This window comes from Bos javanicus, chromosome 16 (assembly GCF_032452875.1).
Source record: "Bos javanicus breed banteng chromosome 16, ARS-OSU_banteng_1.0, whole genome shotgun sequence".
Lineage (NCBI taxonomy): Eukaryota > Metazoa > Chordata > Mammalia > Artiodactyla > Bovidae > Bos > Bos javanicus.
In genome coordinates, this window is record NC_083883.1 from 72,471,083 (window position 1) to 72,490,622 (window position 19,540).

General features: G+C 50.3%; 1 long non-coding RNA gene across 1 annotated transcript; it reads left to right on the forward strand.

Annotated features, from left to right (window-relative positions):
* Positions 1-15,929: 15,929 nt before the first annotated feature.
* On the forward strand, positions 15,930-18,070 carry LOC133228153 (uncharacterized). Its single transcript, XR_009730095.1, has 3 exons — positions 15,930-16,081; positions 16,786-16,816; positions 17,180-18,070. It is a non-coding gene; the product is annotated as an uncharacterized LOC133228153 (long non-coding RNA).
* Positions 18,071-19,540: the final 1,470 nt, after the last annotated feature.

Below are 19,540 nucleotides of genomic sequence, written 5' to 3' on the forward strand. Positions count from 1 at the left end.
GAAGAGGGGAAGACAGAGATACCTGGGAAGAGGGCCAGGTAAAGACAGGTTGGAGTTATGTTGCCACAAACCAAGGAATGTCTGGAGCGGTCAGGAGCTGGAAGAGGCCAAGCACCTCTGGAGACGGTACTGCCTGCCAACACCTTGGTCTCAGACTTCTGGCTTTTCTAGAATTGAGAGAGAGTCCATTTCTGTTATTTTCAGCCATCAAGTTTGTGGTATTTTCTTAGGCAGTCCTAGATTCCAAAGAATACAATATATAACTGATATTCTGTAAAAGTGCAAAGGCAAGTCAGCAGAGCAAAACAGTCTTTCCCACAAACGGTGCTGGAACCATTGGATACGAATATGCACATATGTAAACTTGGATTGATACCTTTTAGCATATGTAAAAATTAACTCAAAATGGTACATTCATGGAAAACCAAGTCTATGAAATATCTGGAAAAACTCTTAAGAAAAAGCCTTTGTGACCTTCTGTTAAGCCAGATTATTTTTAAACATGACACCAAAGCATGATCCATTCAAAACTGATAAACTGGACTTCTTAAAATCAAAGTCTTGTACTCATCATATGATACCATCAAGAGAATGAAAAGATGAGTCACAGATTGCCGTGCATACATTGGATGAGAGACTCAGGTTTAAATTCTGTATTTTTTAAACTCTCAGACCTCAGTAATAAAAACACAAACAACCCAGTGTTAAAAGTAGACAAAAATTCAAATCGATGCTTCACCACAGAAAATACACAGATGGCAAATAAGCATACAAAAAGATGCTCAAGATCATTAGGGGAATGGAAATCAAAACCGCAAGGCACTACTACTGCACACTTATTACAATGTCTGTGATTAAAGACTTCCAGTTCCAAATGCTGGCAAGAATGCAGAGCAACTGGAATTCCCATCCACTGCGGGCAGGAACGTGAAAATGGTACAAACACTTCAGAAGACAGTGAGGCGATTCCTAAGTAAACGTGTACCTAGACGTGACCCACTATTCCCCTCCCAGGTATTTACCCAAAAGTAATGAGAGCACACGGTCACACAAAGAGCTGTACACAAACACCCGTCAGCAGTTAGATGGACAGATCAACTGTGGATACAATGGACTTCTACACGGCTATGAAAAGGAATGAACCAGTGAAGCACGCAACAGTGAATGAATCACAAAATAGTTAAGCCGAGTGAAAAGAATCTGGACCAAAAAAAGTACATAATGCACCATCCCATTTATGTAAAATTTTATAAAATGAACCGAATCTGTAGTGAGAAAAAGCAGATCAGTGGCTGCCTAAAGTAGGGGCTTAGGGAGGTGTGGAGGAGAGGGGAGAAATTGGAGGGGAAGGTGGATATATTCATTAGCTCATGGTAATGGTTCCGTGGGGAGCATGTGTCACACTTACCAAAATGCACGCTTGAAATAGGTGCACTTTATTGTGTGTCTTGCCTAGAAAATCCCACGGACAGAGGAGCCTGGTGCAGGCTACTGTCCATGGGGTCGCAAAGAGTCGGACACGACTGAGCAACTTCACTTTTTCACTTCACTATTGTGTGTCAGGTAAGCCTCAAAAAGCTGTAAAATGAGAAAGAAGAAAAACCAATGTCTCCAGTGCTCCCAGTACCACTGCTGCAGTCCCTCACCTAAGGATGGAGGGCCAGAAGGGCCGAGGCGCTGAGGGGTCCCACGGCCCTCACTCCTAGGCAGCCATGAAGTCCACCCAATCCACACTCACACCCTGGACACTGGATGCAAAGGCAGCAGGCCGTGGTCCCCACTGCTTAGCCCCTCCCTCAGGAGACCCCCGTGCTTGCCTGTGGGCTGGGCTTGCTGGCGGCGAGGAACGTTAGGGGAGATAAGGTCATTAGAGGCCTTGGAGCCAAAGCCCCTGAGAGTTGATACAAATGTCAGAAAACATTTGGTCCGACAGATGCTGGAAAACCCCTTGGAGTAATCTCCTGTCTTTGCTTCATTAGTCTGCCGCCTGTCTGCAACTGCATCTTTTGGGTAGTGGGGGGACTCTGCCCAGCTGCTGTCCTGCAATCAGGGTCATGGAGCGGGGACAGAGAGGGGGACAGTTCAGGAGCTCAGGACCAAGGATTCACTGTGATAGGATCTCAATGTAATTGGGGTCTCTACTTCCCGATTCACAAGGGTATGATTTTTTTTTAATTATTTTTTAAAGCTTTTTCTCTTAAAAAATTTTTTTTTAATATTTATTTATTTAGTTGGCTGCATCAGATCTTTGTTGTGTCATGCAGTATCCTTTGTTGAGGCTACAGGCTGTCTAGTGTGGTTTGAAGGCTTAGTTGTCATGAGGTATGTGGGATCTTAGTTCTCCAACCAGGGATCGAACTGGTGTCTCCTGCATCGCAAGGCAGATTCTAAACCACTGGACCAAGTCCCCAAGGATTTGATTTTTTTCCTTTTAATACACTTGTTTAAACATACATTTTATGTTTTCATAAGGCTTTTAAAGTGAATACATTTTTTTAAATGAATACATTTTAAAAAATTGCTATGAGGATCTACCTACTCCACTAGAAGTTGAGACAATTTGCCGCCCTATTCCCAGAAAGCCCTGAGGAAGGACTTGGGGGTCGTTTATTCTGTTCCTCAATTCAGAAATTCTCTTGCACTCAATCTATCTGGTTTGTGCCAAAGCAGATTCAGCTCACCCTTTTGCTAGGTAGAAGAAGACCCAGAAATTTCAGCCTGCTGTGCTTAAGTTTAAAATGATTCAGGTCAGTTCAGTCGCTCAGTCGTGTCTGACTGTTTGCGACCCCATGGACTGCAGCACTCCAGGCCTCCCTGTCCATCACCAACTCCAGGAGCCCCTGATTAGGGTCTACATAATCAGGAGGCCTCGGTAGTTCTGCTGGGACCCAGATGTTCAGGACAACAAAACTTGAGGAATTGATCCGTCTTGAGGGGTAGATTCCCAAAGTCCCAGAATAGACTCGTCTTCCGGACCCCCACACCTCTGCCGTGGCATCCTGTCATCCCTGTCCCCTTTGTTTGAAAAGTAGATCTAATCTGCCCCCTTCCTGCCCTTCTCAACTGGAAACACTAATAATAACGGACACAAGAGCACTCAGATGGCCAGGCACAGTGTGAACCCGTTATATGCTGGCTTGCTCAGTCTCTCAGTCATGTCTTTGCGACCCCATGGACAGTAGCCTGCCAGGCTCCTCTGTCTACAGGATTCTCCAGGCAAGAATGCTGGAGTGGGTTGTCATTTCCTTCTCCAGGGGATCCTCCCAACCCAGGGATCAAACCCTCATCTCCTGCGTGGGCAGGTGGATTCTTTACCACTGAGCCACCCGGGAAGCCCCTGAACCCATTATATATATTACCCAGCAAATCCTCATGACAATGCTATCAGAGGGGTAGCATGATTATTCCTAGCTTACAAATGAGGAAATCAAGCCAAAAAGAGGTGAGAAGAGGATACAGAGTTTTCTGCTTTGTTTTGGGGGTTTTTGTTGTTGTTGTTTTAGTTTTACAATTTTTTCTTTGTAGTAAATTACACACAACATAAAATTTATCATCTTAGCCATTTTAAAAAAATGTACAGTTCAGTAGTGTTAAATATATTCACACATATGTTCATACACCTGCAAAACTCTTTGCCTTTTGCAAAACTGAAGCTCTGTACTCATTAAACACCAGCTCCCTGCGTCCACCCCGCCCCTGGCACCCACCATTCCGCTTTCTGTCTCTAAGGTGCCCCCATATGAATGGAATCATACAGTATTCGTCTTTCTGTGACTGGCTTGCTTCACCTAGCATAATGTCCTCAAGGTTCATCCGTGTTGTAGCCTGTGACGGAATTTCACAGAGGGTCAGTTTTGCAAGATGAAAAGAATTCTGGAGATGTGTGGTGGTGATTTGTACAACAATGCCAATGTACTTAATGCCACGTGAAAATGGTCAATTTTAAGTTATTTGTATTTTACCACAATTAAAATAACAACAACAAAACAGGTGAGGAGGAACTTCCCTGGTGCTTCAGAGACTGAGAGACTCCGAGCTCCCAGTAAAGGGGGGCCCAGTTTGATCCCTGGTCAGGGAACTAGACCCTACGACCCTACATGCCTCGACTAAGAGTTCACATGCCGCAATGAAGACCCAGTGCAGCCAAGTAAATAAATTAAAAAAAAAAACAAAAACCCACCAATAGATGAGGAGCTGTGCTCAAGGGCACACAGTCGGAGCAGACCCACACGCACGGGCGGGCGCCGGGTCCAGCGCCGCGCCTAACGGCCGCCAGGAGCAGAAATGACGCATAGAAAGCCTGAAGCCCCCAAGCCTCCCAGGTCATCACACAGATGTGCGAGGCTGCAGATTCAGACCTGGGGCTTACTCCCAGCAGGAGCGAGCGGTCTGCACAGGGCTCTCAGATCCAACAGGATGCTCTGGCTTTAGGAAGACAGAGAGAAAAGCACCAGTGTGCGGGGAGGGGCGACAACCTGAGGTCTGGGAGCCTCCAGATGGTGGAGCTGGGCGGGGGTCATGTGAGGGTGGCTGTGCCAAGGAGCCGAGGTTAATGAGGGGTGGGGGCGGGTGGGGGGCGCTGACCTGCTTCCCTTACCTCTGTGGGGGCTCCTGGAGGAACAGAGGACCATCAGACCCTCTTCTGTGGGCAGGGACTAGGGGAAGGGGGTGGTAGGAGAGAGGGGCAGAGGCCGAATGGGCACAGTGGCCAGCTCACCAGGTCCTCCAGACCCCAGCCCCCTCCACGTGTCATAGACAGGACCATGCCCTGCCCTGGGGAGCATTTTCTTCCTGTAATCACATTTCACCCCCTTTAAGAGAAGGAGTGAAAGGAAGAAAGTGAAGTCGCTCAGTCGTGTCCGACTCTGCAACCCCATGGACCGTAACCTACCAGGCTCCTCTGTCCATGGGATTTTCCAGGCAAGAGTACTGGGGTGGGTTGCCATTTCCTTCTCCAGGGGATCTTCCTGACCCAGTGTCCCACACAGCAGGGCAGATTCTTTACCACAAGGGAAGCCACGAGAGAAGGAGTAGATGACCACTAAAATAATACCCTTTTTATCAACAGTTTTAGGTGGTTTTCAAGAATTCAGATAACAAAAAGACATATGAATAATGTGACAAAAATCAGGATCACTGGAGAAAATACATACTTGAACGTGAGGGCGACAGGAAAAATGAACTTTTTTCTCTCTGATTTGTCCCTGACCTGGCGTATCTTTTGCTGGGATGCTAGCCCTCTCTCCCCATTTTGTGAGCCCCAGGGGGAAGGTCAGGAGAGCACACCAGGGAATGGGCCAGATGGAGGCTTGCAGGTTGTCTGGGCAAGGGTTGGGATGGGATTACGGTGGCGAGCCCCCTGCAGAGGGAACCCAGGAACAGAGCAGGAAGGTGCTACCTGTGCGTGCAGGTGAGGCCACCACACCCTGGCTTCTCTGGGGCCTCATCCTAACAGGCAAGGACTCCAACCTGGGCTGTGGGTGCTCCTCTGGGGCCGGGTGACCTTGACATATTGGTCCGGAGACAGGATCACCTCCCAGGGAATTCTTGGAGCTGAGGACATCCTCTGATGAGGTGAGTGAGTCCCGCTTCTGCCCTCTGCTAGAGAAGGCTGGCCGGTCTCTGCCCGGTTGCACCCTGTGGCCAACCCTGGGAGTCTTCAGGCCGTGAAGGGGCCTCTCAGCATCACCCAGTTAAGCTTTCCTGGCAGAGGGCTGGGGGCAGGACTCAGGAAACACACACCCTGGGAATTAGCTCCCTGTGCGCACACATCTACCTTGCATTTCCTAACTGCTCTGGGCGGATGCCCCCAGGAGTAGCAGAGCTGGTTCAAGCACAGAGCTTTATTGCAGCTTCAACCAACCTCCTACTCCCTGGGGACATGAACAGAGGTGCTTAAAGAGACCTAATCAAGAAGTCAGAGAGGCAAGACAAACACCAAGACTGTGCTCCCACGCTCCTGGGTCCTTGGGGTGCCCTCCCTCTCACACACACCTACACGTCACCACCCTCACACACACCTAGATACCACACCTAGATGTCACCACTGCCTCCTATGTCCGCCCCGGTGCCCACAGCCTTCTCTCTTCAGACCCTGCACAAGGCAAGGGTTTTGCACCGTCCAGTCTTGTGAGGACGCTGTGCACGTGTAACCTTATCTGAGGCCATATTTCCTAGAGCAAGTTGAGGCCAGATTTCTGACAACTCTTGGCTTATAAACCCTTGGGACTGCAAGGCGGTGAGCTGACCAGCCTCACCAGTTCTGCTGGGTGGCAAAGAGCACTGGAGTGAGCCAGGGAGCCAGATCAAGAGAGCACGCCTCAGCTCATGCTATTGTGTTCAACAACCTCCAAGGCTTTGGGCAGGTAGCCCTGCTGTCTGTAAGCAGACAGGAGAATAGTGTCATAATAAGAGAACAATTAGCTGGTGTTTACGTGTGCCAGGCCCCAGGCATTTACATGCACTATTTAAAATCCTCTGCATAACTTTAGAAGTCAGTACTGAAGTTAGGTACGATCTTGTGGCTGTATGGGCTTCCTTCGTGGCTCAGATGGTAAAGAATCTACCAGCAATGAGGGAGACATAAGTTTAATCCCTGGGTTGGGAAGATCCCCTGGAGAAGAGAATGGCAACCCACTTCAATATTCTTGCCTGAAGAATTCCATGGACAGAGGAGCCTGGTGGGCTACAGCCCATGGGTCGGACACAACTGAGCAAATAACACTTTCACTTTATATCCTTGTAAGATAGGAGAACCAGACCTCAGGAATCAGAGCCAGTTCTTAAAATGGATTCCATTTGTCCAACAACCATAACTGTACCCGTAACCAGTGTTTCTCGCCTTCCAGGAGCAGCAGCTGCTCCTGAGGCTCCCATCCCGGAGGTCCTGATTGGGTGAGCCTGGCGGGGAGCCTGGACTTGCACTTCTCAAAGGCACACGAGCGGGTGGCGCTCGTGGTCCCAGGAGGAACCCTTCAAGCGGCACTGCCCCGCACCACACTTAGGATGCCCGGCCTCCCGCAGAGACCACCTGAGTCTCCCACAATCCCGGTGTTGTCATCTCATGGTCTTCACCTAGGAAATCCAGCCACTGCACGAGTGAGGCGTTGCGGCCATCTTGCTAGACAGCATGTCTCCCCAAAAGACAAGGTGCAAGGGTGGGGCAGACACAAGCTCACATCCCTGTCTGTACCCAAGATGCAGAGCTTTTCAAAGTCGGCAAGGCGCTTCAGAGCTCTAAGAGGCTACTTATGTATAACTGAGTTGCCTTTGTCCTCAGTTGGCGGAAGCAGATGGGGGTCAGGGTCACGGTGATGGGACTTCAAGACCCTCCCAGCTGATTGCCGCTTCTGTCATTGCAGCCCTGGCCACTGTCTAAACTGACCCTGACTTCAGCACTGCTTCACTTGCGCCCCGTCCTCTGACTGTGTGAAAGCATCGTGAAGGCAGACTCCTGTCGGCCTCGTTCCCACCGTTGCCAAATAGCTGGAACAGCAGTTCCACACAGGATGTGGGCAAGAAAGATGTCTTGAAAGAAGAGACAGGTGGACAGTGGACAGACAGATGAAGACACGATAGACCAAATGCAGAGGACCACAGACAGGCCCTGGAGAGTGCCAAGCGTGACTCGGTGATAAGCTGGAATAGGAACTTGAGAAGAGAAACCAGAAGAAAGACTGTTCTGGGACACTCAGCTCCCTGAACCTTCTTTCTAGAAATATTTTCAACAGGTGTGAGAGGTGGGGCCTGGTGTCCTGCCCACGCAGTCATCTGAACAGAGGTGTATTCGTCTGCTAGGCCTGCCCTTACAAATGTCACACACCAGACGAAGGAAGCAACAGAAATTGACATCCCACAGGTCTAGAGGCTGGAAGTCTGAGATCCAGGTATGGGCGGGGCCAGCTCCTTCTATAGGCTGTGAGAAGTACTCGTTCCATCCTCTCTCCTGGCTTCCGGTGGTTTGCAGACATCTCTGCTATGACTTGGCTTGTAGAACATGACCTTTCTCTGCCTTCAGCATCACATGGACATTCTCCCTGTGTACCTGTCTCCAAGTTTCCTTGTTTAATGAGAACACCAGTCATATACCTTGTGGTTTTTTGTTTTTTTTTTTTAATGTTCTCCTATCCTATGGGTTGCCTTTTAGCTCTCTCTCTCTCACAAACATTTATTTGTCTGTTTCGGGTCTTAGTTGGAGCATTCAGGATCTACCACTGTGGTGCGTGGACTCTCCGGTTGTGGCACACGGCTTGGTTGTTCTGCAGCATGTGGGATCTTTCAGGTACAATTTCCAAAAGTAGGTCCTTTTCTTTAGTTGCTAGCGGTAATCTGTTAACACAGCTTTTAAGCCTGTGAGGAAAATATGCTAGAGGCAGTGTGAAAGTAAGACCAGGTGGGACTTCCCTGGCGGTCCAGTGGTTAAAACTCCTTGCTTCTATGCAGGGGGCATGGGTTTGATCCCTGGTTGGGGAACTAGGATCCAAGGCACCCATAAGTGTGGCCAAAATTTTTTTTTAAGAGAAAAAGAAGAAAGTAAGACCATGAGAAGACCCGCTGAGGAGGAGGGCTGAGGTGCTTGTCCCCAGGACAGTGGACTTCAGACCACACCAGCAGAGCAGCTGCACCTGCTTCTTGGAGCTGGCAGATAGACTGAAGGGCTGAGGGTGGGCCAGAATGCAAGCCCCATCCCCCAGGTGCTGCTGGGACTGGACCCGGCTCTCCTCCAGGACTTCCTGAACCCAGCCCACTACCTCCCGGCAAGAGCAAAAGTGACCAGAGGAACAAAAAGGCTCATGCTCCCCTTGCAGACTTCCCTTTCTGGTGCTTCCGGTCCCAGACGCAAATTTCAACACTGCCCCCTCTCTGCCGCCTCTTTTGTGGGCACAGGAAGGAAAGAAGGTCACTTTTGGGCGTGAACCCACCTGGGCCAGGCTGAGCTGCTACCGTGCTGCCCCATGCCGCTGTTTCAGGCCTTTCCTCCTGCCTTGCATTCTAGATTTCACATATAAGGGATATCATGTATCCGTCGTTCTCTTTCTAACTTACTTCACTTAGTATGACAATCTCTAGTTGCATCTGTGTAGCTGCAAATGGCGTTGTTTCATTCTTTTGTATGGCTGCGTAATATTCCAGTGTATATATGTACCAATCTTCTTTATCCCTTCATCTATTGATGGACACTTAGTTTGTTTCCATGTCCCGGCTACTGTAAATAGTGCGGCAATGAGCATCAGGATGTACATATCCCACTGAATTATAGTTTTGTCCAGGTTCTGTCCAGGAGTGGGACTGCTGGATCATATGGTAGTTTGATTTTTAGTTTTTTGAAGAACTTCCATACTGTTTTCCAGAGTGGCTGCACCAGCTTATATTCCCACCAGCAGTGTAGGAGAGTTCCCTTTTCTCCACACCCTCTCTAGCACCTATTTCAGTAAACTAGGTTTTCAGGCTTTGACCCATAGCTCCTAAAGAAGACAGTAGCTAATAACTACATAAAACAATTTATTGGAAAACAACTTTCAATCTGAGGTTTAGTTCAGTTCAGTCACTCAGTTGTGTTCGACTCTTTGCGACCCCACGAACTGCAGCACACCAGGCCTCCCTGTCCATCACCAACTCCTGGAGTTTACTCAAATTCATGTCCATTGAGTCAGTGATGCCATCCAACCATCTCATCCTCTGTCGTTCCCTTCTCCTCCTGCCTTCAATCTTTCCCAACATCAGGGTCTTTTCCAATGAGTCAGCTCTTCGCATCAGGTGGCCAAAGTATTGGAGTTTCAGCTTCATCATCAGTCCTTCCAATGGATTTTCAGGACTGATCTCCTTTAGAACGGACTGGTTGGATCTCCTTGCAGTTCAAGGGACTCTCAAGAGTTTTCTCCAATACTACAGCTCAAAAGCATCAGTTCTTCGGCACTTGACTTTCTTTATAGTAACACTCTCACATCCATACATGACTACTGGAAAAACCATAGTCTCGACTAGATAGACCTTTGTTGACAAAAGTGGTCTCTGCTTTTTAATTTAGTGACTGTAGGTGGCGCAGTGGTAAAGAATCCTGCCATTGCAGGAGACACAAGAGACATGGGTTCAATCCCTGGGTCAGGAATATCCCCTGGAGGAGGAAATGGCAACCCGCTCCAGTATTCTTGCCTGGAAAATTCCATGGACAGAGAAGTCTAGTGGGCTACAGTTCATGGGGTCGCAAAGAGTTAGACATAACTGACAGACTGAGCACAGACACACACACATGCACACACATACAGGTAGAATTTAGCTGGTTTTGGATTCGTCAGAACAGGAGTTTAGGAAAATCACACACGAGGCGTGTGTCTACCTGCCTGTGACTCTCGGCTAACCTCAGTCTGCCCTGCATGCTTCCATCCACTCGACCCTCCAGGCCTCCTCATCCACACCATTTACCTTGGCTTCCATTACCATTTACCTTGGATGACCCCCATATCTCTATGTACCTCCTTCCCGGATTGTCTGTCTGCCTTGTTTCAGAGTCTCCAGTGGGAGGGCCACAGACACTTCAGATCTCCAGGTCTGGGCCAGCCTGCGCGCCTCCCGGAGCTCCTCCTCTTTATCCCAGGAACATCAGTCCTGGGCTGCGCATCCACCTCAGGTCCTCCCGCCTGTGTCTCACCCACCTTGAGTCAGCACGTCCCAGTCGTTCTGCTTTCTAATGGGCCTAGATGGTGTCCCCTTCGCCCCAGTGCCTTGGCCAAGGCGCCTTCAGGTGCCTAGGGCCCCACAAGACCCTCCCATCTGTGCCCTGTCTCCAGGCGTAACACCTGCCTTTCTTCTTGACTCTGATGTGACTTTTGTAAACGCACGTGGTTATGCTCCTACCGCCCCCTGCCGAGGGCCCAGCAGAGGCTTCCTGTCACTGTCAGGCTAAAGCACGACCGCCTTAGCAAAGATTTAAGAACGTTTGACACCTGATTCAGCCTCTTGCTTCCCAGTAGCATCTTTATACACACTCAGGACTATCCCTTGTTCTCCATGTCTGACACTGTCCCCCATCCCAGCTCTTATCTCTCTGGCCAACCTCTACTTGACCTTCAAAACCCAGCTCAAGGGTCACCTCCTGGGGAGCCTTTGGTGATCCCCAAGGTGAGGTAGGTGATGCTCTAACACGGACCCTGAGCATATGGACTTACCTCTATCAAAGCACTTAAAACACTATATGGCCATGATCAATTATTTTTTTTTTCTTTTCTCAATCCAACCAGGCTCTGAGTCTTAGAGAACAGAACTGTGTCTTAGTCATCATGGGATCCCCAGCACCTCGAACATGGCCTGGCACATCCAAAAGAGATGGCTTTGGTTGGTCAGTTACTCAGACTACATGGCACAGAACCGGCACTTGATCCACAGTGAAGAGCGGCGGTCACACACTCGCCTCTTCACTAAGATGGCCTGATGTGGTGGGACTAGCATGGGCTTTGCGATCACCCAGGCTCAGGTCCTTGGCTTCACCATTCTGTGACCCTGGGCAAGTGTCTGTACCTCTCTGAGCTTCAGTTGCCTAATGTGTAAAATGAGAATAAATGAGAGGGCTGGGTGGGAGGTGTGGGGTTTAGAATATATGTTAATGGTGCTCCAGCGGTTTTAGTTAAAACCCTGTGCTGATTATACTTCAGAATTTTTGACAAAACAAAAAAACCTACAGAATAACAGCAACAAAATCCCTTAAGATTTTATTGTTTTGGGATGCACTGAATCAAACTAAATCACACCTGTGCCCAGGGTTCAAGAAGAGTTCAACTTGGTCTCAGGATAATCAGTTACATAATAAAGAGGGGCTAAATACTTGGTGATGATTTAAGAACCTGTCTCAGTTTTGTCCAGTGAGATCTGTTGCTTCTCAATGGACAAACGCTTGGTGCTTTAAGAGCCAAAGGATGACACAAGTTAAACAGGGAAAAGACCAAACGTTGCACAGTTCAGTGACCTGGTACATTTGATGCAGTTTGCTGCTGCTGCTGCCAAGTCGCTTCAGTCGTGTCCGACTCTGTGATGCAGTTCAAACTCACACAAAAATTGCCTTTTATAAAACTAAGATAATACAAAATGAGGATAATAATACTCCCTCACTGAGCTGTGGGGAGGGTGGAAAGAGATCAGTGTGCAAAGCAGGGACATAAAGGACACTGGTGAGGATGTTGGTGGGTCAGGAGGTGGCCTGTATCTCCAGCTCTCCTGAGCATGCTCCTCAGAACTTACACCATGAGAGTGTGTCTGCAGGAATGTGTCCTGCACACGTACTCTCTGGCCCGTCTGGTGGACAGGGACCCACGTCCATAAAAGTGCCATGGAATCATGGGAAAATCATGGAATCATGGGAAAATCATGGAATCATGGCTTCATGAAGCTGGAGCAGAACTCAGAGACCCACGTCGTGGAGCCTCTAACGTCATGTGGAGAGGACTGAGGCCCAGAGAGGAGAAGAGATGGCCAAGGCCATGCAACTCACAACCATCTGGGCAAGTCAGGACCGGGAGGCAGGCTCCCTGACTCCCCGCCCCTGGCCCTTCTCATCCTCCCCCAGCTCCTTTGTCTGCCTCCCTACGCCTGGAGAATGGCTCTTCAGATGCAGCCCCCTGCTTTGGCATCTGGCCTAAAGGTCCAGCCCTGTGAAGTTCACCTCCAAACAGGGAGGCTGTGTCTGCAAAGGCTTCCCGAGGAACATTCATGGCCCAGGAGGAAAATGCCTGACAGCTAGGGACAGATTCTTCTCCAAGTCAAATCTGGGTGGGTAGGAGGAAAACTGGAAGTGAAGGGATGGGACGGTTCAGAGCAAACCAGCCCCAGACCTGGTCAAGCACCTTCTGGAACACGTCTGCCCCTCAGAGGCGGCTATTTGCTGCTCTTGTTTCTGGAATGGAGTTGATGTTTCTATATTTGGATGCTGTGCGGTCTCTAAGCCTCGAAAGGGTTTTGAGTTCCCTGGAGTCCCTTCTCTCATGACCCACTCCCCATCCCTCCCACCAGAAGCCTGTGCCAGCCCAGCCATGTGAAGGCTAAGGCTCCTCCCACTTCAGAGCCCGGAGGGAAGGGCACCCTCCTCTGGTGACAGGCAGGTGGTGGACAGAAGGCCACGCTGAGGGCCACAGGCTCTGCTAGTGGTCCTGGTTCCTGGATGCCCCTCAGAACCACCCGGGGGTCTTCCCCAAGTCACTGAAGCCTGGTCCTCACCAGAGGCCCTGATGTAGGTTGGCTGAATTGTGGCCCTGTCACATTTTTTTTTTTCTTTTTAAATAATTCAATCAATCACAATTCAAGTTATCTTTTATTTTAGCCATGCTACAGCTTGTGGGATCTTAGTTCCCCGTTATTGTCGTTCAGTCACTAAGTCATGTCCAACTCTTTGCAACCCAGTGGACTACAGCATGCCAGGCTCCCCTGTCCTTCACTATCTCCTGGAGCTTGCTCAAACTCATGTCCATTGAGTCGGTGATGCCATCCAACCATCTCATCCTTTGTCTTCCTCTTCTCCTCCCACCTTCAATCTTTCCCAGCATCAGGAAACTCATCTTTTCCAGTGAGCTGGCTCTTCACATCACGTGGCCAAAGTGTTGGAGCTTCAGCTTCAGCATCAGTCCTTCGTTCCCCAACCAGGAATCAAACCCAAGCCCTAGGCAATAAGAGCACAGAGTCCCAACCACTTGGACTCCCCAGGATTTTTTTTTTTTTTTTAATTTGAGTCCCTGGCACTTTTTACTTAAAAAAAAAAAAAAAGAACAAGCCACACAGGGCTTCTGACCTGCACCCAAGTTGAGAGCTGCAGGGTGTGGAGATCAGATATGCCAACCACTGTTAAGGTGCCAACATTTGACATTTTGAAATATGTGAGTTAGAGCAGATTTGAGGCTGGTCCTCTAAGTCTCCTCTGGCCCTGACACCCACTCACAGCCAGGATGCGCTGCACTCGGTCTAGCACTTTATTGCCTCCGCAAACCTCGGGCTCACTGCCAATCTGAGACATCCAGGGAAGTGTGTCTTGAACGCAGATGTCGTCTTCGCTTTCTCAGCAGAGAAAGGCTGAAAGTCAGCAATCCCGAGCGGCCGCTCTTGGCTTTTAACCTGCCCTGGGATCCCCTAGGGACTGTGTTCCAGAGCAGGCTCTGGTTCTGAAGGTCTGGGGTGCGGCCTGAGAGTCTGCATTTCTAGCGAGCTCCCAGGGGAGGCCGTTGCTGCTGTTCAAAGACCACACTCAGGTCTACACCACTTACCAACAACACGGCTCTTGCTATGAATGGGTCTGGGTGCTTGCGAAGAGGACACAGCACGGCCACAGCGACTGACCATCTTGGTTTGCCTGGGACTGAGGGGATCCCCAGGATGTGAGACTCTCAGTGCTAAAATCTGACACGGTCCAAGGAAGCCAGGATGCTTGGTCACCCGCCTATAAGCCCATGTACCCCGACAGCTAATTTAGGTGAAGACCTGAAATAGACATAGGGGTGGGGAGTGGTCAAGAACACTTACAAAGTAACAAACAAGATATTATAAATTGTTTTCCGGTAGAAAAGGGACTTCTTTTTCCTATCACGTTAACCCCAATTTTTATTCTCTGAAAATTTTGTTTATAAAAGAATGTGCTGAGTCAGAGAATAAAACATTGTTTTACATGGGTCTCAATCTGAAATCCATAAATGCTGGTAAGTCAATTTAAAAAATTTTTAAATGTGTTTCCTAGTTAAACCCAAGAGACGTCAACTCCACAGGAAAGCACTGGGGGGAGGTGGATTAAACTCATGGTCCCGGAGAAGTGGGGTTGATCAGGAAGGGCTGAGCTCTGAAGAGCTCATGAAGAGATTGGAGAGTGACCCGCGGCCCAGGTGAGGGAAAGGCTTCTCGCTCCTACATGAGCCAGCTTTGGTGGGTGTTGATTTTGCCTGATGCCATTCTGTCTCGTTTGCCAGGAGCTACAAGGCCATTAAAAATCATGTCCAAGCACGCTCTGGTGTATTTGTATTCAAGACCTCCATCTAATTCTTAATAGCCACTTTCTTCCCCGCATGCTCACAGCAGGTGCCCTGCACAGAAATTGCCCTGGCCTCCCCGCCCAGATGGCTTCCAGAGAATGTCACACAGTGCAGAGGTCTGAGGGCTGTAGCCCGGGCACGAGGGCCCTGAGGGGTTCCTGGAGACCCGGGGCCTCAGCAAAACTTGACAGACCTGGGAAAGCTGGGAGGCTGCTCTGGGAAGGCTCTCACACCAAGACTACAACAGTGCTTTCAGCAACGCAGCCATACTCTGGCCTCTGGGTGCTGATTCCTAGAATTCAGAGTGTGTGGGTTTGGAATACACTGTACTCTGGGCTGGGGCACAGAAAAGCTTCTTATAAAATATATTAAAATAAGTGCAGCTTTATTTCTTCAGCAGTGGTAAGGATATGAGCTTTGGAGTTGGGCAGGAATAAGGGCAAGGTCAGTTCTGGAGTTTTCTAGCAGTCTGACCTTGGCAAATTATTTAACCCCTGGTTTCCTCATCTGTAAACAGAGTATTTTAGTATCTGGTCTTCAGGTTGTGGCACCTGGCGCCTCGGCTGGCACGCAGTCAGTGCCCCAGAAGAGAAGCTGCGTTGTGGTCGCTGATATTGTCACAATTTCACAGACCCTGGAGAAGGAGCTGGGCAGGACCCCACCTGGGCCTCCTCTAAGGAGCCACTCATCATTGCACATAGTAACTGAAAGCTCCAAGATGCTGCCAAGTGGCTTGAAAAGATGTGTTAGAAATCCTTGTCTGCTCAAGGAGATCCAAATTCTCAGTTCACAGAGCTTTGAGATCAGGCGGACTTATTTTTTCAAATAAATGGTTTATTTCTGAAGAGTCCTCAACTTGTAGAAAAGTTGTACAGCTGCTACAGAGACTTCTCACACACCCCACCCCCCGCGTCCCCCTGGCAACATCTTGGTGTGGCAGGGCTGACACCAAGAACGCAGCAGCACTGTGACATCACAGACCGAAGCCCACTCTTGAGTCTGATTTTTTTTAACCTAATTTCCCTTTTCTGTTCCAAGATGGCATCTAGGATGCTGCAAACCCTTCCATCACCGCGAGCATGGAGGTCAGTTTCTGCTGGGCACTGGAACAGCCCAGGCTCTGTATTAATGTGCCACCCTGGCGAGTCAGTGGGTCTTTCTGGACGCCCTTGACTCCTCAGGCCTCCTGGGTCCCCATGCCCTTCCCTGCCTGGTTGCTGTTCCTGTCTGCCCCTAGCCCAGGCCAGGGCCCCTCCAGGCACCTGCCAGGCTTCTCACATCACGGGATGTGGGGAGGAGAGAGGAACCCACCTTCAGGCTAGGTCCCTGGGAAAATGGACGGTGCTGAGCAGCCTCAGACTGCACCCCGGGGCCCTCCTTGTCTCCCAGGGAGCCCCGCGCCGCCTCCCTGCTGGGCAGGGCTTGCTGGGTCCCAGATGTTTAGTTTTTGTCTGGCTTCCCTTTTCCTGTGGTGAGACTGTGAGGAGACTGCAGCCTTTTCATTTATAGAAACAACCCTCATCCCCACCTGCATCCTTGCCTCTGTGTGGAGAAATGCCTACTCGTGGCATACGGCCACCCAGGGTGATGAGTCCACCCACCGGGCCAGGCTCATGCCGACCCCGACTTGTCCTCCTGCAGGCGCTAGTTCCAAGCAGAGTCCTTGCAGGAGTCATCTGTTTTCTAAGTGGTCCAGAGTGCAGGGGTTGTGGGGAGCTTCATCAGAGATTCATGAGCCAGACCTCTAAGCATCTCTAGGGTGGGTACATTTTTGCTTTCTCTTTTTCAGATGAGAACCAGTATAGTGCCTGAGACATTAAGTAAGTAAGTAAGTGTTAGTCACTCAGTCGTGTCTGACTCTGCAAATCCTTAGACTGTAGCCCGCCAGGCTCCTCTGTCCACAAAAGTCTCTAGGCAAGAATACTGGAGTGGGTTGCCATTGCCTTCTCCAGGAGATCTTTCTGACCCAGAGATCGAACCTGCATCTCTTAACACTTCCTGCATTAGCAGGTGGGTTCTTTACCACCAGCACCACCTGGGAAGCCCATAATATATATTCATATATATAAATATGTACATAAATATACATACATAGGTACATGTCTATACATAAATGTGTATACATAAATATATGTACATACACACATACGTATATATATAAAATTTCTCATAAAATCCAACAGAAGAACAATTCTGAAAGAGTATGCAGGAGTCTGAAGTTCACCAGAGGCCATGTGACAGATCTCCCCAGGGGGAGCTTCCAGATGTTTCCTGAACACGAAGAGAGGAAGAGTGAGGTCTCACGTCGTGTCTCAGACCTGAGTGAGGCCAGTTCTGGAACTGGAGGCTTGTGGGGGAGGGAATAAAGTCTGAAGGGCCGAGGCCTCTCCTCTCCTCAGAGCCCCTCCTCTCTGCGATGTGAGGGCAGCCAAGGACGGGAAGAGAAAGGAACAGGAGAGAGAGTCGAGGTAAGAGCAACCACAGGAGGCTGGCAGGCACCTGGGGGCCGTTCGCACCTGCTTATGCATGGGGAAGTGGATGTAAAACCACCCAGAAAACAGCCGTGTCTTGGCCTTGCTGCCTGGCCTTGAGAGCTATGAACTCAAATGCCCTTGAATGCAGGCTTGAGAACCCGTCCAAGGCGGGATGCCATGTGTGGGCAGGCAGAACAGAAGCCAGGGGAGTGGGCCAGGCCAGTGCGGGGGGTGTTCACCCTCAGCTAGGGTGGGCGGGGTGGAGGGTGTGTAAAGTGCCGGTCAGGGAGCCATGGCAGTGAGCAGAAAGTCTAGGTGTTGTGTTGAGCTCCAGGACTCCACCCAGCAAAAGAATTGCATGAAAGACCCTAAGAGCCATCCTGGACGGCTTGGCCATCTGCTGCAGGGCAGACACTTCCTACATTGTTTCATCCACCACTCAGTGAAGCCCCAGGAGATCAGCAGGGTCTCCCCGATTCCACAGGGTCACCCAGCTTCCGTGCCCGGCCGGGGGTCTGCCTTGGGTCCGTGTGATTCAGGAGCAGGTGCTCAGAGCCCCACATGGATGCTCACCTCTGTCTCCCACGGTTGCACTAGGTGAGCTCCCCAGGTCCAGTGAGCGTGGGAAAGTCTGATCAGCAGGGAGATGCCGGGCCTCGAGGCAGGGCTGTTAAAACACAACCTGAAGCAGACGTTGGGTGGTTGCTGTTTGAAACCCTCTCCCTCTTAGACGAGACCAGGCAAGCCTCACAAACTAGCCGTCAGGATCCTGAGTCCTGCGCTGGAGCCCACCCGGCCTTCAGTCTGTAGCTGCCACTCAGCACCCTGAGTCAGTTACTTAACATCTTTGTGCCTCCAGCTCCTCATTTGTAAATCCCCCATGGGCACTTGGGAGATGGAGCGAGACCGGCTCACCGGTGCCAGGCCTGGGCTCTGTGACGTCACTTGTCTCCATGGCTGTGGCTGCAGGCTCTCCTTTCTGCCTCTGCCCTGGGCATCCTCACTGAGGAAAGGCAGCGGCACAGAGGTGACGCTCCAGCTGGGCTTTGTTCAAGGATTAACGCAGAGGAGCAACCCAAATAGCCCAGGGCTTTCCCGGACTGAATCCGGACTCAAGTATGCTGCTGATTGCAGGTACCTCGAAGCTCAGCATGCATCCTGGAGGTGGAACGGGCCCCAGCTGGTGCCTTTGAGTTCTGCCTCCTATAAGTGGAAATAGAAAATCCTCCCCTGATCTCTTTCCAGACCCTCCTCACTAAGCAAATACAACCTCTCCCAGGGTCTCCGTGGGCTGGCATTCAGGTCTTGGTGGACGCCAACCTTGGCGGCGGCTGGCACCTGGGAACCTGGGGCAGGTGTTTGTTGTGAAGAACAACATGCCTCTCTGGGTGACATGTCCTGAGGGTGCTCTGTGACGTCAGGGGAAGTCAGGTGGACAGCTCTTGGTTTGAGTGACGAGATGGGTGCACGGTTGGTGTCATGGGAGCGGTGACAAGGAGGGTGGAGATGCCTCTGGGACGGGTCATCCTCCTGGGGCACAGGACCAAGGTGCAAAAAGGGCAGAAAGGCGGGGCCCACAGCTGCTCTGGAAGGCCACCCAGGGTTGTCCACACACATGCTTCATCTACCCTCTTCCCCCATCTGGTCCAGCTGCAAACCCTGCAGACTGATCTCTGCCCCACCTAACTTGCCAGTCTCTTAGGGAGGTCACCTTACTCTCCAAGAGGAAGGAATGGCAACCCTCTCTTGCCTGGAGAATCCCATGGACAGAGGAGTCTGGTGGGCTACAGTCTATGGGGTGGCAAAGAGTCGGACGTGACTGAAGTGACTGGGCACGAATGCACGCATGAGCTGTACTCTCCAAGTGCCTAAATCCAGTGCTTACGTTTCTGCCCTTCCCTTACACACTCTTTCTGCAACATGTGCACTCTCACATTCTTAAAACCATCTCTTCTATTGGAACCGGGGTTAGATACTGTCTCTGTGTGGCCTCCTACCTCTTTGGTCTTGTTTCTTGGTCTCCTTTGCTGATTTTTCTTTGTTTTTGTGCCGTGTGGTGCTGGGTTGTGG